At 35.7% G+C, this 14,764-nt stretch overlaps 1 long non-coding RNA gene across 4 annotated transcripts in view; it reads left to right on the forward strand.

The window, feature by feature from the left end:
- LOC116645054 overlaps positions 1–14,764 on the forward strand; it is a 266,603-nt gene that overhangs the window by 75,591 nt on the left and 176,248 nt on the right. For 3 of the 4 annotated variants that reach the window (XR_004301885.1, XR_004301883.1, XR_004301884.1), the window contains exon 2: positions 1,762–1,958. The exons of the other annotated variant lie outside the window; for it this stretch is intronic. This is a non-coding gene — a long non-coding RNA (uncharacterized LOC116645054). The remainder of the gene's footprint in view (positions 1–1,761; positions 1,959–14,764) is intronic. 4 annotated transcript variants of the gene reach the window in all.

A 14,764-nucleotide genomic window follows, 5' to 3' on the forward strand; every position in this document is an offset into this window, starting at 1 on the left:
GTCCTGACTTGAAGAATGAAGGTCATATGTGTAGAACTTCGAGGAATATAATACAAGTGTACACATTTTTTTTTTTTTTTTTTTTGGTCAGATGACATTATCTCTTCTGGCTAAGTGAAAGAACAAAGTTGACAAGTACTGAAGATCACATTTAACTTTCAACACTTAGGAGAGGGGTTTCACCAGAATATATATGTTGTGCAATTTAAAGAGTTCTTTTAAGAGTAGGAAAAAAAATTACAGTCCTATGAAGATTTATTGTATGTTTTGCATTAAACCATATAATATTCCATAAGATTCATGTGGTTTATGCAATACCATATTCTAACTAGAAAGCACCCATGCCTAATCCTGCTCAAGCTATTATAACTGAGTGTATATGTCTCTGATGGTTTATACATATGTGCAATCCTGTGTAGGGAATATGTAATAATCTATGTGAAGGCATTTTATGAATCAATTTTTATCCTCTGTTATAAAGCAAATTAGACTCTAGGGACTTGTGTATTTATTAAATTCAGTTTCCCTCACTTGCACATAAAAATTAAATCTACCCTTATTTTTAAAACAATCCCCATGTATAAAACTAGAAGCTAAGAAATCATATTTTTTAGACTTTAGACTTTTCTATTTTTTTTTGGCATTTTAAGAAAGTAAAAAGTCTCAAAATTACAACAACTTCCAAAACTTTGCAAAACTGAGATATAGATATTACTATAATTTGAGGTAATAGTATATATGCTTTTGATTTTTATTAAATAAGTCCTTTATTTTAGAGTCTCTATATCATTTGGTGGTGCCTGGGTAGCTCAGTCAGTTGAGCATCTGACTCTTGGTTTCAGCTCAGGTCATGATCTCAGGGTAGTGGGATTGAGCCCTGTGTTGGGCTCTGAGCTCTGTTGGGAGTCTCCTTGAGAGTCTCTCTCTTCCTGTGCTCCTGGCCCTGGTTCTCTTGCTCTCAAATAAATAAATAAATTAAAAAAGAATAAAAATAAATAAATAAATACATACATACATACATACATACATAAATGTCTCCATATCATTCAGAGTTAAGCAAGGAGACAAAAAACAAAACAAAACAAAACAAAACAAAAAAAACCCCAAAACAAAAACAAAAACAAAACCACATGCAGTAATTCAAGCAAGTGAAGTTTATTATAAAAAATTGTTAATTGGTGGGGACGCCTGGGTGGCTCAGTCAGTTAAGTGGCTGCCTTCTTCTCAGGTCATGATCCCAGGGTCCTGGGATCAAGCCCTGCATCGGGCTCCTTCCTCGGTGGGGAGCCTGCTTCTCCCTCTCCCTCTGCCCCTGCTGCTCCACCTTCTTGTGCTCTCCCTCTCTCTTTCTGTCAAATAAATAAAATCTTTATAAAAAATTATTAATTGGTAACTAGGGATTAACTACTAAGAGGTAAAGAGAACTCAAAGGAATGCAAATAGAGTAGCTACTGACTCTGTGGTTAAGGCAGAGTATCCAAGGAAGGAACACATTTGGAGAGGGTGTGCCCAGCCCACTGGATGCTGGAGAAGCTTGTTGAAGTATTTCAGGCTGGTAAGCGGGAAACCTCTGGCTGGGATGCCAGTGACATTCACCAGGAATCAGCTAGAGCACAGGGGGATCCTTCAGGGAAGCTGTTTACTGGGGGTCTTCCAGACTCTCTGGGATATTGAATGAGGGACCAGCCAAATGTGCTAGGAGGCTGCTGCAGGTGTACTGCTGAAACTTGCCAGGTAACTGAGCACCACTTCGTGCTCCAGGTGCAGACTGATGCTGCAGGAGCCAGAAAGGAAGAGAGCATACTGAATAGAAGAAGAGACTCTTCTCTCCCCCAGCAGCCCTCCCTCACCCTCTACTGACAAAGTTCAGCATGACGCCAGTAGACAAAGAAATGTTTGGAGGGCCCAGCTTCAGGATCACAAGGCAGAGCCATGAAGGGTGAATTTGGACCTGAAAGGTAATAAACTGATAACTGGCACAATCATTGTATGTTTTTTTTAAATTTCAGTAACAACACAAATATAAATTATTAAAAATGGGAAAATATGAAATTTTTGTCACTATAGTCTGAATAATAATCGCAACCAGTAATGTAGGGAAATAATATTTGTCGAAACAAGTTCATGAAAACATACCATAATTTAGAAACGATGGTCTAGAGGGTCAAATTAAAGCATTTTAATCAAATCGAGGCATTTTAATCTGAAAGATCTGAGAGATTACTCAATCCAATTCCTTCTTTTATAAAATTAGGGGGAGCCTGAAACCCAGAAGAATTCAGTGATTTGTCTAGGGCTAAAGAGTTAGTTACTGAAAGCGATCATTCATTTGCTCAATGAGTATTTATCTAGTAAATGCTTCCAGGTGCCAGGTGTGGTTCTAGGTGCAGGTGAACAAAATATATCCTGAGCTCACAGAACTTACACTGAAGTTGAGAGAGTCACCCAACAAAAGGATAAACAAATGAATACATAATAATTCAGGAATTAGACAAGTGTGATGACAAGAGAAGAGTGAGAAGACAGAATAATGTCAGTGGGAAGGGAGAGGCTGGGCTATTTATTTATTTAAAAAACATTTTATTTATTTATTTCAGAGAGAGAGAGAGAGAGCAGGCACAAGTGGGGGGTGTGGAGAAGCAGACTCGCCTCTGAGTGGGGAGCCCGATGTGGGGCTCGATCCCAGAATCCTGGGATCATGACCTGAGCGGAAGGCAGACGCTTAAACGACTGAGCCACTGATGCACCCCGAGGCTGGGCTATTTATATGGGTGCCATTTGAACAGAGATCCAAAAAGAGTCCCATCTCCCAATCCTGAATACTCAAATTAACAATGGCTTTTAGCAAATTAAATACATTTCCTACTTACATCATATCTTTTGTATTTATATTCATGTTTTTATGGATAGAATACATTTGAATCCACTTTTTGTATTTGTATTCATGTTTTTTTGGATAGAATACATTTGAATCCACTTAGCCATCAAGGTGAATAGTGCCATCATCCCTTTTCTCCTGTCTTCTCTTTATAAAGAAACCTACAGTTATCCGTTCACACAATGTTTCAATTGATAACCCTTTCGGAAACTTCAGGCAGATGGAGCTTGCTGGAAACCTGGTTACAATGGACACAAGTTATGCCTCCCAACCTCAGACTGACCGCATATTTTGACAAGTTTCAACTAGTTTCCTAGCTTTCTGGCTGTTTAGATATTATACATGTCTTAAGGGCAATGTTGAAGATGTTGAAAATCATTCAACAGTGTCCTACATAAGACAATATTTCAGCACTGAGATATTTCTTAATTATATGAGTTTCCACTGTGTGTGTGTAAGCAGGGAATAAACGTTGCTGAAATACCACTAACAATGTTGCAATTTTGCACTTTAGAAACTATATGCACAGGAGGAGAGTTGAACATTTGGTGGTTAATGTGTGATCAGGCTATTTCCTGACAAATAGAGCTGACTTTAAAATCAGAATAACTGATATCACTGTCAGACTATAAAAACTTCATCTTAAGTAGGCAGTGTAGCCACAGATATGCAGCTGAGTTTGGGAAACTAAAAGAAAAATTATTTCATGATTATTCTGAAAATGTCATCAAATTTTAATTTGATTTCAACTGGACCTTTTGCAGTACAACCTGACTAATATGTGTTTCCCTGTAATTGGTCGTTCATCCTGTTCTAACTTTTTTGGTTGGTGACCCTGTTAATTAATGTAAACTGAATTGCATTTGTGTTTTGATTCGTCAAAAATTTTATGATTTCAAAGGAGATTTAAAATTGTGTAGTCGTTGAAAGAAAATTTCTTGCTTTTCAAATAATTCATTGGGTTCTTTTTGATAATTCATTGGTTATTAAAATCACTTTATTGAATTGTTATTTAATAGCATGTGAATGAAAGTATCTGTGGAATTTAGTCAAAATCGCAATACAAATGGAAATCTTTGAAACGTGTTCATTACCTTATTCAGATCTCTATTTTAGAGATTTTGTCATTAATTCAGCACACCATGTGTCAAGGGGTTAAACTCTGAGACCAGATCACTACAAAATTCAAAGCAATACGTGATGGAAATAATAACTTAAAAAAATTCTAAAATTCTTGTCTATCTTTTAACTCGTGTGAGTGTGGAAGTTGAGCTAATGCATCTCAGTGCTTACCTTACAATGATCAAATAACCAAAAACTCAGACCAAAAAAATATTTCCTTTCCTGATTAAAAAAAAAGAAAAACATATACAGTATAATAAAAAGAGTCTATCAGAAAACTGCCAATTATAATTTTCTCTTAGATCTCATCCTAATAAGTTTTTAGTTCGTTTTCTAAGCAAATCGGGTGATAATTAAATGTGCCTGGAGGCCTCATAGAAACATCCAATTACTCCCCTTATGGAAATCTTCCCCTCAGTTACATGATGACAGACAACCACTGGGCTTGGAGTTATGTTGGCCACATTAAAGAAAAAAATATTTTGTACTGGGGCGCCTGGGTGGCTCAGTCATTAAGCGTCCGCCTTTGGCTAGGGTCATGATCCCAGGGTCCTGGGATCGAGCCCGCATTGGGCTCCCTGCTCCACGGGAGCCTACTTCTCCCTCGCCCATGCTGCTTGTGTTCCCTCGCTGTGTCTCTCTCTGTCAAATAAATAAATAAAATCTGGGGTGCCTGGGGGGCTCAGATGGTTAAACGTCTGCTTCGGCTCAGGTCATGATCCCAGGATCCTGGGATCGAGTCCCACATTGGGCTCCTTGCTCCTTGGGGAGCCTGCTTCTCCCTCTGCCTCTTCCTCTCTCTCTCTATCATGAATAAATAAATAAAATCTTTAAAAATAAATAAATAAAATCTTAAAAAAATATTTTGTACAGAGCAATGAATGAAAAGGACAAAAGTTTTAAACAAGTTCCTCACCTCTTTTTACTTCTCAGATACATACCTTATGTTGAATAGCCAGATCATTTTATTATTGCAAATGCCACGGTTGCAATCTTTCATTGCTTGCAGTAGAGACCCACAGCATTAAGTTAGTATAAAATTACATATAGTTTAATATATCTGTACAACACCTTTAAACAAGCTTCTCTAGGCAAGAAGGTTATCCGTCTTATAAATCTATTATTCCATTGTACATCTTGATAGCCTAGCATTGCTCCTAGCCATGTTTAAGCATTAAATAGTGCATTATTATTTCACATAAATCAACCAGAGATGTGTGAATTCATAAATTTTGCATTTGCACAGACAGTATTTTAAACGTTTTACTGCTTCGTGGGAACTCAGAGCACAAGCCTCTACACAAATCAGGACCTGAGAAATTTCAATAAAATTTAATATCACAATTACATCTCTTCAAAGTCAATGCATGCATATTTTAGAAGTATCTTAACTGAGTCCAAAAATAAAAGTAAAATTTGAAAGGTGGCTTTTTGATTGCAGGTTTGTCAGCTATTGTTAGAATAAGCTAGTGAGCACTTTGGCTTTTTATTCTTTATAGCAAAATGGTATAAACAAACAAACAGGGTTTTAGAGGGGAGGGGGGAGGGGGGATTGGTTAGCCCGGTGATGAGTATTAAGGAGGGCATGTACTGCATGGAGCACTGGGTGTTATACAAAAACAATGGATCGTGGATCACCACATCAAAAACCAATGATGTATTGTATGGTGACTAACATAACATAATAAAATTAAAAAAAAATAAAAATAAAATAAAAATAAGAGGATAAAGCCTTATAAAACTTTGAAATGAAAGAAATATATTAAAACCAGAAATCTTGGTAATTGTAATTTACAAAAATAATGCAGGTAGAAGGTAGTGCAGAATTGATAAGCTTGTATTAAAATTAATATACAGCTTTATAGTTCAAGGCTGAAATAAATTTAAAAATGTCATCACTTAGGCTATAAGTTACGGAAGGGTAAGGTGAGGACTTTTCCGGGTGTTTTTGGGTGATTCTCTCTGATTTGGAAGAGAGCTACATTTTTTTTCTTCTTTCTAAGCATTTTTTTTGGTGGGATGATATTTACTCTTTCTTCAAAGTTTTCATTATTTTTCCCAGAAAACGTTCCTACTCAGATTTTGTTTAGTAGGAAATGCCTCTAAAATTTAATGCACAGGAGTTTTGGGTTCCAGGAGGATTTCTGCTTTAGCATGTGTGCGGTGAAATTACATTTCTGTTGAAATAAGTCCTAATGCATATAATTAACTGAACAAATGCCACACTAATTTGAAAATGACATATTTATCACCTAGAAACAGGTAACGTAGAAAAATAAATTGCTGTGAACATAGAACTTGCTTCCAATCATCATCAAAATCTGGGCAGAAGCTGATAGGAAAGAAGAGAAACATTCTCATGAATCTTTTTGAACTGCTCTTTACTGAGACACTTTTCAGAGTTACCAGTAGGCGATTCCTGGAGGAATAAGTGACAAAAGGTAGGTAAAAATAACATCCTACCGTGGACCTTTCCTTTTGTAGTGAGTGATTGTTTATGATGAGGATTTATTACATCAGGAAACCAGTTTCTGTTTTCCTTTATAAACTTTAGATATCTTCTCTGCCGTTCTGAATCTGCCCTTTCTTTCTTGATGGACTGAAAGTTCAAACCCAAGGTTAACAGTGCCAGAAGATCATTGTTTAGAGATTAATCTCTTTAGGGTGATAAGCAAAAGACAGACACAGTGAGTCTTTAGAACCCTACAGCTACTCAGAGTAATGACAAGCATTACCATACCCAGGCCGGCTTTGGAATGTTAAAGAAAGCAGATCCAGTTACCATCCATAAAAAACTAATGGAAACTTCTCTCTTACTCTGATGAATGTTGAAAATGGAGTGGCTTAAATAAAAAATCACTTCCCTTATTATGATGTTTGACTACTTAGCATTCATTGGTTTGGGGGTACATTTAGTTTTTGATGGTATTGCTCTTCCTAGTTCCCTCTTTCTCTGTGAAAGTTTCATCTTATTGTCTGGGTCTAGACTATCAAGGATATAAGGAAAAAATGATTCATTATAGAAATTACATTTTCTGAGCTAAGCCAGAAGGCACTGTCTTTACTTTAGCTCTTGTATAAGCAAGACTTAGTGTTATGTATATATTTTATGTGTATATAATGTTGACTTAGCAATATATATATATTTATACCACACAAGTGGCCCATGCTACCATTACGCAAATCCCTCTATTTTTCAAAGGCTATATGGAAACAATTGATGGCGGAGGAAGGAGCATGTATAAACAAACATGTTTAAAAATTCTCAGTCTGTGTCAGCACCATTTAAATAAATATGTGTTTTTTTTTTTTTATAACACTAACATTATTGGTTAGAGGGGAAATTAGAAGGAAGGGATGGACAATAACTATGTTGAATTCTAAAACAGAAGGAGTTTGCTTCATCTCTCTCTCTCTTTTTAAAAAATCTGGTTGCAAACATGGATGTTTCTATTTGAAATAAAAATAGATTCTTTTATTTGCTAAATTCATGGCTTCATTTTCCATTGGAGACACCACAATTAAATTTTTAAAAATAAACTTTAGCACATTATAGAAAGCACTGTCTTTGTGTTTTATTGTTCTATCTTAGTTTGTATGTTTATTAATTCACCTCAAATAAAATGTTCAGGTTTAAGGAGAAATGAAGACAGTGGGCCAAAAACAAATCAAGAATTGATTGATCTTAATTTTCATAAGTTTTGCCTATCCCTATCTATTTTGTTAGACGTGTTCATTAAAGATGTATTGTCAGCTGTTATAATGAAAAGTGCCATGTCTTTTACACTATTCATCTCTTCAAATGAGCTATATATTAATAATCCTTAGATTTTTATTAGAATCGGTGTAGCTAGGTAATAGGAATAGGATATTGCCTTTTACTAAAAACAAAGTACCATAGTTTCTAAATAAAACTGACTGCCACGGGAAGGTAGGCAACGTGATTTTTTTGCTTGTTTGTTTTCTCTTTATGAAGAGTTGTTACTGAGCTAGTTATATCTGCTGAGAGGCAATATGGTGTCGTAGAGAGAACACAAGCTTTTGTATCACATTACCTTGGTTAGAAGATAGATTCTATCATTTAACATTTCCCTGGAGACATGAATAATTGTCCACCAAACTTTCATACTCTAGACTGATGGTTGGCAAGGATGTACACTGCCAGAGCACATGTCACAGTGTCCCTCCCCAGCCCTTGCACAGAACTGTTGCATAGAAATGGACACTTGGAATTCAAACCTGGTTCCGTTTAACTCCAATGACAAGGGATCATACCACTGTATCTTCACCTACAAAGTGATTAATGTCATTTGCCCCTTGAATACAAAGGAATGGAAACATCAAAGGCCTTGTCTTAGTCCAGGTTCTTCAGAAAACAAAGCGTGAGGCAAAGATTAGAGTGCTGGTGCCCCATTCGAAAGATAAAAACTCAGGGCAAAAAAAAAAAAAAAAAAAATGAAAATGGGAATAAGGGGTGGGGAGAGCAACAAAGCAAAGTGATGTTGTGTGTCACTGCATGTGCTCTTCCTTCAGAGCAAGCCACAGAGAGACCCTGTAGCTTGCTTGGCAGGTGCATCTGTCCAGCACAAAGGGTTTTTCCAGACAGTTGCAGAGAATCTATATCTCTGAGTAGTGCTGCCTGCACACCCCTTCCCACTCTCATTTCCTATTGTTCCAAGTTCTTCACTAGAGAGGAATTAACTTCTCTGACTTTTTGGGTTGCATCACTTGCCCATTGGATGGACACTCAGAATGCCAGATCACACAGCATGTGTGATGTGGTGTTTTATCCAAGTCTGGAAGTGACTTCTAGGGATGGCTGTGCAGTCAAAGCTAAAGGGTAGGGCCCAGCATCCCCAGGGCTGATAGCTGGAAGGCCCAGACATCGGAATTGCAGGGCTTCACTGGAGGAAGATGATGAGGACGTAGAAGGCAGACAGCATGGAGGAAATAGAAGAAAACACATGAGATATATATCTGAAACAGCCTTCAAATGATTCATTCAACTACTGTTTATTAAATGCCAATTGTGAGGGGCACCTGGCTGGATCAGTCAGTAGAGCATGTGACTCCTGATCTCAGTGTTGTGAGTTCAAGCCCCACATTGGGTGTAGAGCTTAATTAAAAAAAAATAAATGCCAATTGTGTACCAGGAACTGCTAAAGGAACAGTACTAGAAGAAAAACAAAAGCTAAAAATTCTCTTCCTTCATGAAAAATACATTCCAGTAGAGGACAAAGAGAAAAATGAGATAAATAAGTATAATATATGGCATCTTGGAAGAGGACCAAGATGGAAATGTGTATATAAAATGTTTGTAGGCAAGAGTAGTAAAGAGATTCCTTACTGAGAGGATGAATTTTGAGTAAAGACCTAAAAGAAGTGTGGGGGCAACCATGATAATACCTGAGCATGAGCAAATGCAATGGTTCTGATTTGGGAATGTGTTGGTATATTCATGCAAGAGCAAGGAGATGAATGGGGCTGGACAGGAGTGAGAAATGAGACTAATATGAGATAAAGTCTAGATGATCTTGAGCCATGTAGATCATTGCAAGGAACTCATCTTACTGATCATTCAAACATTTTAGCCTGGTTGACTCATCTGTTCATCACAACAGCACTGACAAATAGGCAGTCTTATCTCCATTTAATGGATGAGCAAACTGAGCCTCACAATGGTCAGGTGAATTGTCTGAGGTCATAGCTAATAAAAACTCACATAGGAATTACTAGGATCTTCATTATTAGGAGAAATAAATGGTCCCACTTACCTTTCAGAATCAAAATACCTAAGTATTATCAAGCACTGAGAATAATGACAGGCCATAGCTTTCACGAGAAGCTGTCCTCATTTATTCCTTAAATAACCCTCTGAGGTAGGCACTATGATGTTTTTCATTTTGCAGATGAGGAAACTGAAGTATCTTAGTCATTTACCTAGTGACACAATTGGAAAGTGATAAATCAAGAACTGAAATATGTTTTAGAACCTGTGCTGTTAGTTAGGATGACACCTCCCCTCTACAAATGTTTTAGTTATTATTGCTATATATCATATTTTCTTTCTCAGAGTCCTTGTCTTTCTTCCTCTTCAATTTTGAAGTATGACCATACTATTATTTTCCCTTTCAGATAATTCATTTGTGGTCTATTATATTTTTTTTCTATTTTGAAGAAAATGCAATAACATAATTGACAACTTCTTATGCTTCCTTGGCTGTTTTTTTATTGTATCTCTACAGCTGAGCCAAAATATTTTCATATCACTGGTTTCTTTTTATACTTTTTTCAACGTTGTTGCTTTTTTCCCTTTCTTACTGAATTACGTCTTTTGTAAATTTTTCAGCATGTATCAGTCAGTGAATAGGAAATGCTCTCAGTTTATCTTCATGTGAATTCATGTTTATTTTGCTTTTGCTTTTGAAAGATAATTTAGGCAGGTATAGAATTTTATGCTAACAGCTCTTCCTCCCTTGTTTTCTGTCATCCATTTTTACTGATAAGAATATTGTTCATCATTTAATTTTTCTTCTTTGCTTTTATGCCCTCTCTTTGGATTTTCTCTCTGCTTTTTGAACTCTACAGTTTCATTACAGTGTTTTGATGCAGATTTAAAAAAAAATGAATCTGCTCAGATTCCTGTTTCCTTTTTCAATATAAAGGTTGATTACTTGTTTTGTTTCTGGAAAATTCACACTCATTTCTTCTTTGGATATTTCCTTTCCTCTGTTCTCTCTGTTTCTTCTTGGCCTCTGGAACTCTTACTAGATATATATTATTGGATATCTTTGTACTATTTTCTAAGTCTCATCTTTCTTTTTATATTGTCCATATTTTATCTGTCTGATCTTTCATTAGTTCTTTCATCATTTGTACCTAATCTGTTATTTAACCCATATACTGATTTTTTAAAAAATCAATTTTATTGGGGTAAAATTTACATACCACAAAATGCATACGTTTTAAGTATAAATCTTGATGAGTTTTGAGAAATGTGTACACCTGTCTAGCCATCTCCCCAGTAGTCAAGATATAGGATATTTTCACCATCCCAATTACATGTGTTCCTTTGCAGTGAATTCCCTCTATGGCCTGTCCCAGGCAACAACTTATTTATATCACAAAATTGACTTTGGCTGTTGTGAAACGTCATAAAAATAATCACGTATAGTATGTATACACTTGCATCTAGCTATTTTCAACTCAAAATAATGTTTTTGAGATATGCTTGGCTGGCTCACTCAGAAAAGCATGTGGCTCTTGATCTCAGGGCTGTGAGTTTGAACCCATGTTAGGTGTACAGATTACTTAAAAATAAAAAAAAACTTAAAAAAATTTAAAAAATAATATTTTTGAGTTTCATCCATATTATATTTATCAAAAACTCATTCTATTTTTGTGCTTTATGATACTATATTTTATGAATATACAATTTGAATGGTGGGTGCCTGGTTTTATTGCTCTTCATACATTTACTCCCCCTCATCTAACATAAAAAAACCCAAAAGACCAAACCATATTACAAACCAGCTTTAGAAATTCAACTCTACCTGACCCACACTTTCAGCATTATGGAATAGAAAAACAATAAGCTTCCAAATGATTTCTAAGTAGAATAATAAACCAAATTCTAGAATGTTCTTGCTGACACTGAACATATAGACAGAGAGGGATGGAAGGTTTAAAAGATTCCATAAAGAAGGGCAAATGGTGGAGACATTTAGATCAAACACATAAATCACTCTCAGAAGAAAAAAAGTCACAGAGGAAGAGACAAAATACTGAACACAGAGCTGGAATTTGGTGGTTTACTCCACTGTCTACAGAGAAGGGCCTTCAAAGTGAGTGGGACCAGAAATAGCATCCTTGAGGAATCATTGTTTTTAGGATAAATCAGATATATAGAGAAGGAATGGTATCCTTCAGAGATGTGACAATGAGGCAAAGAAGAAAGAAATTAAGAATCTTGAAAAAAATTGTGAAAAGTTAGTAATAACCTTACCCACTCCTTATTATTATCCATCAGAGTACCTGTGTTTTATTAAAAAAAACAGAAGAGGGCACTCTTGAACTAGCAACCCCATCCATGAATTAAAGAGAAATAGAAAAAAAGCAGATTACAATTACACAAAAGTACTGTAAAATGATAACAGAAAATCTAAATCAAATAATTTCAGCTGCTGAATATTCTCCTCACCCAAAAACCATAAAGCAGAGAAGTGTAACATGATTCCTCAAACTGAAATAATATTCCCTAAGCATTTGGAGATATGAGAAAAAAAAAAAAACAACCTTGAATCAGAAGTTCAGAATCTAATAACAAAAATGTATAAAAAGTCAGGATAAAGTTAAATAAGAATTAATTGAATTCAGGAGTTAGAAGAAAGAGAAGAAAAGTATATCAGAAATGAAGATTACATTACAAGGTATATAAGGGAAAATAGATTCAAATAAATATTAAAAAGTATTGCTTCCATCCCAACATTCACAGAAAAACAAAAACAAATCTATAAAATTTCTCAGGTTTATTCTGTGAAGACAGCTAAGACTGGACATGGTGGCAAGAAGACAACAAATATACACAGTAGCTGAACTGGCTGAAAGATGGGATTGCTCATGAATGGAGTGAGTGGGGGATAGGAAAATTCTTTGCCCAGGATTTTATACTATATTTACACCTATACCAATACCATTATAGGCCTGCTACTTCTAAGGGAGGAGAAATTCCTGCCTAAGACACAAGTCAGAGTTTTGCTGTGACAGAGAGTGAATAGAAACCCCACAGATGAGACCCTGGCATCCAGAGAAACTTTCCATTTCCCAGGAAGAGCATGGAGAACAAACAACAGCCATATACCATTGGAGGAAGGACAAGAGGGTGGAGAAAAAGCAGCCATATAGCAGAGTGTGTGGAGGGATGACTGAAAGCTGAGATGGAACAGAAGTACTAAGGAAAACCTCCAGCAACTCAGCACAAGACAATGTAATCCACCACTAGAAGAATTGAAGCCTATGATACAAGAAAGGTAACCAAGCAACATCAAAACCCAAATCCTGCTCAACCTATGACTAGTTTTTCTTAAATCCTGACCCTAATGACCTAACAGTCATTAATGACTAAAGCCTTATGACAAAAGAATAAATATCATAAGTGATACTTATTTCATTAAGTACTGTTCTACACATAATGTTCTACATACTATGTCTCTATGGTTCTACACATAGTGTTCAATAAAAAGGCATACAGTACACAGAAAGCAAGGAAAAACAATCATTTGTCAACAGATAGAGCAATCAACAGAACCAGATCAGATATGAACAAGATGTTGGAATTATTTGAGATTTAAATAACTATGATTCACATGTTAAAGGATCTAGTGGAAAAAGTGGACCACATGTATGAATAGATGAAAAATTTTAGTAGAGAGTCAGAAACTATAATGACATAATGAAAAATAAATGCTAGAATTATATCCACATACACATGGCACACACATCATCACAGATAAAAAGTGCTTTTGAACAGTTCAGAAAATAACCTGAAGCTGAGGAAAATATCAGTGAGAAAAATATCAGGAATGTATCATTCTTTAAAATCATCTAAACTGACATATAGAGGGAAAAAAAAGTGAGAAGAAAGGAACAGAGCATCCAGGAACTATGCAACAATATCGGATAGTCTAACATATCGTTAATTGGATCCTAGAAAGAAAAGAGTGAAAGATAGGAAATGGATAGAGGAACTATTTGAAAATATAATGGATAAGAACTTTCCAAAAAGGGAATGAAAGATATCAAACCACAGATCCAAGAAACTTTAAGAAGCCTCAACAGGGCACATACACACATACACTAGTCAAATCATCCTAAACTGCTTTTAACCAAAACGAAAATATTGAAGGAAGCCAGAAAAAGAAAAGATCAATTACATAAGAGAAACACACTGTTTTACAGACTACTTGTCAGAAACTATGCAATAACATAGCAACTGACAAATCAATCCTAAAATATTTTAAAAAATGCAAAGGATACGGAATAGTCAAAACATTTTTTTTTTTGAAAGTATCAGTATTGGTGTACTCTCACAACCTGATTTTAAGACTAACTATAAAGTTACAATAATGAAAATAGCATGAAAATGGATAGAGACATCGATTAATAGAATGAATAGAAATAGACTCACACACATATAATCAGCTGATTTTTCACTAGATAATTCAGTGGTAAAGGGATATTATTTTTAAAATACGGTACTGGAGAGATCCCTGGGTGGCTCAGTTGGTTAAGTGTCTGACTCTTCATTTTGGCTCAGGTCATGATCTCAGGGTTGTGGGATGGAGCCCCACATCAGGCTCTGAGCTCAGTGGGGAGTCTGCTTGAGATTCTCTCTCCCTCTTCCTCTGCCCCTCCTCCCACTCACTCTCACATTCTCTCTCTCTAAAATTAATAAATCTTTAAAATAATATATGGTATTGGAACAATTTGATATCCATATTAAAAAAAGAAGCAAGCCAACAAAACAAAACAGAAACCCTCAACCTATTCTTCATACCAAATACAAAAATAAACTTGAAATGGAAAATAAGCCTAATGTAAAACTCAGAGCTGTAAAACTCCACAAGACACTAAGCTAGAAAACAGGATAGATTTTTATGACCTTGAGTTAAGGACAGTTTTCTTAGACAGAATACAGAAAGCCCAAATCATAAAAGGAAAAAAAAAATACAAAATGCATAATTGAAAAAAACAACCTTCTTCAGA

The sequence above is a fragment of the Phoca vitulina genome, unplaced genomic scaffold, assembly GCF_004348235.1.
Source record: "Phoca vitulina isolate PV1807 unplaced genomic scaffold, GSC_HSeal_1.0 scaffold31, whole genome shotgun sequence".
Lineage (NCBI taxonomy): Eukaryota > Metazoa > Chordata > Mammalia > Carnivora > Phocidae > Phoca > Phoca vitulina.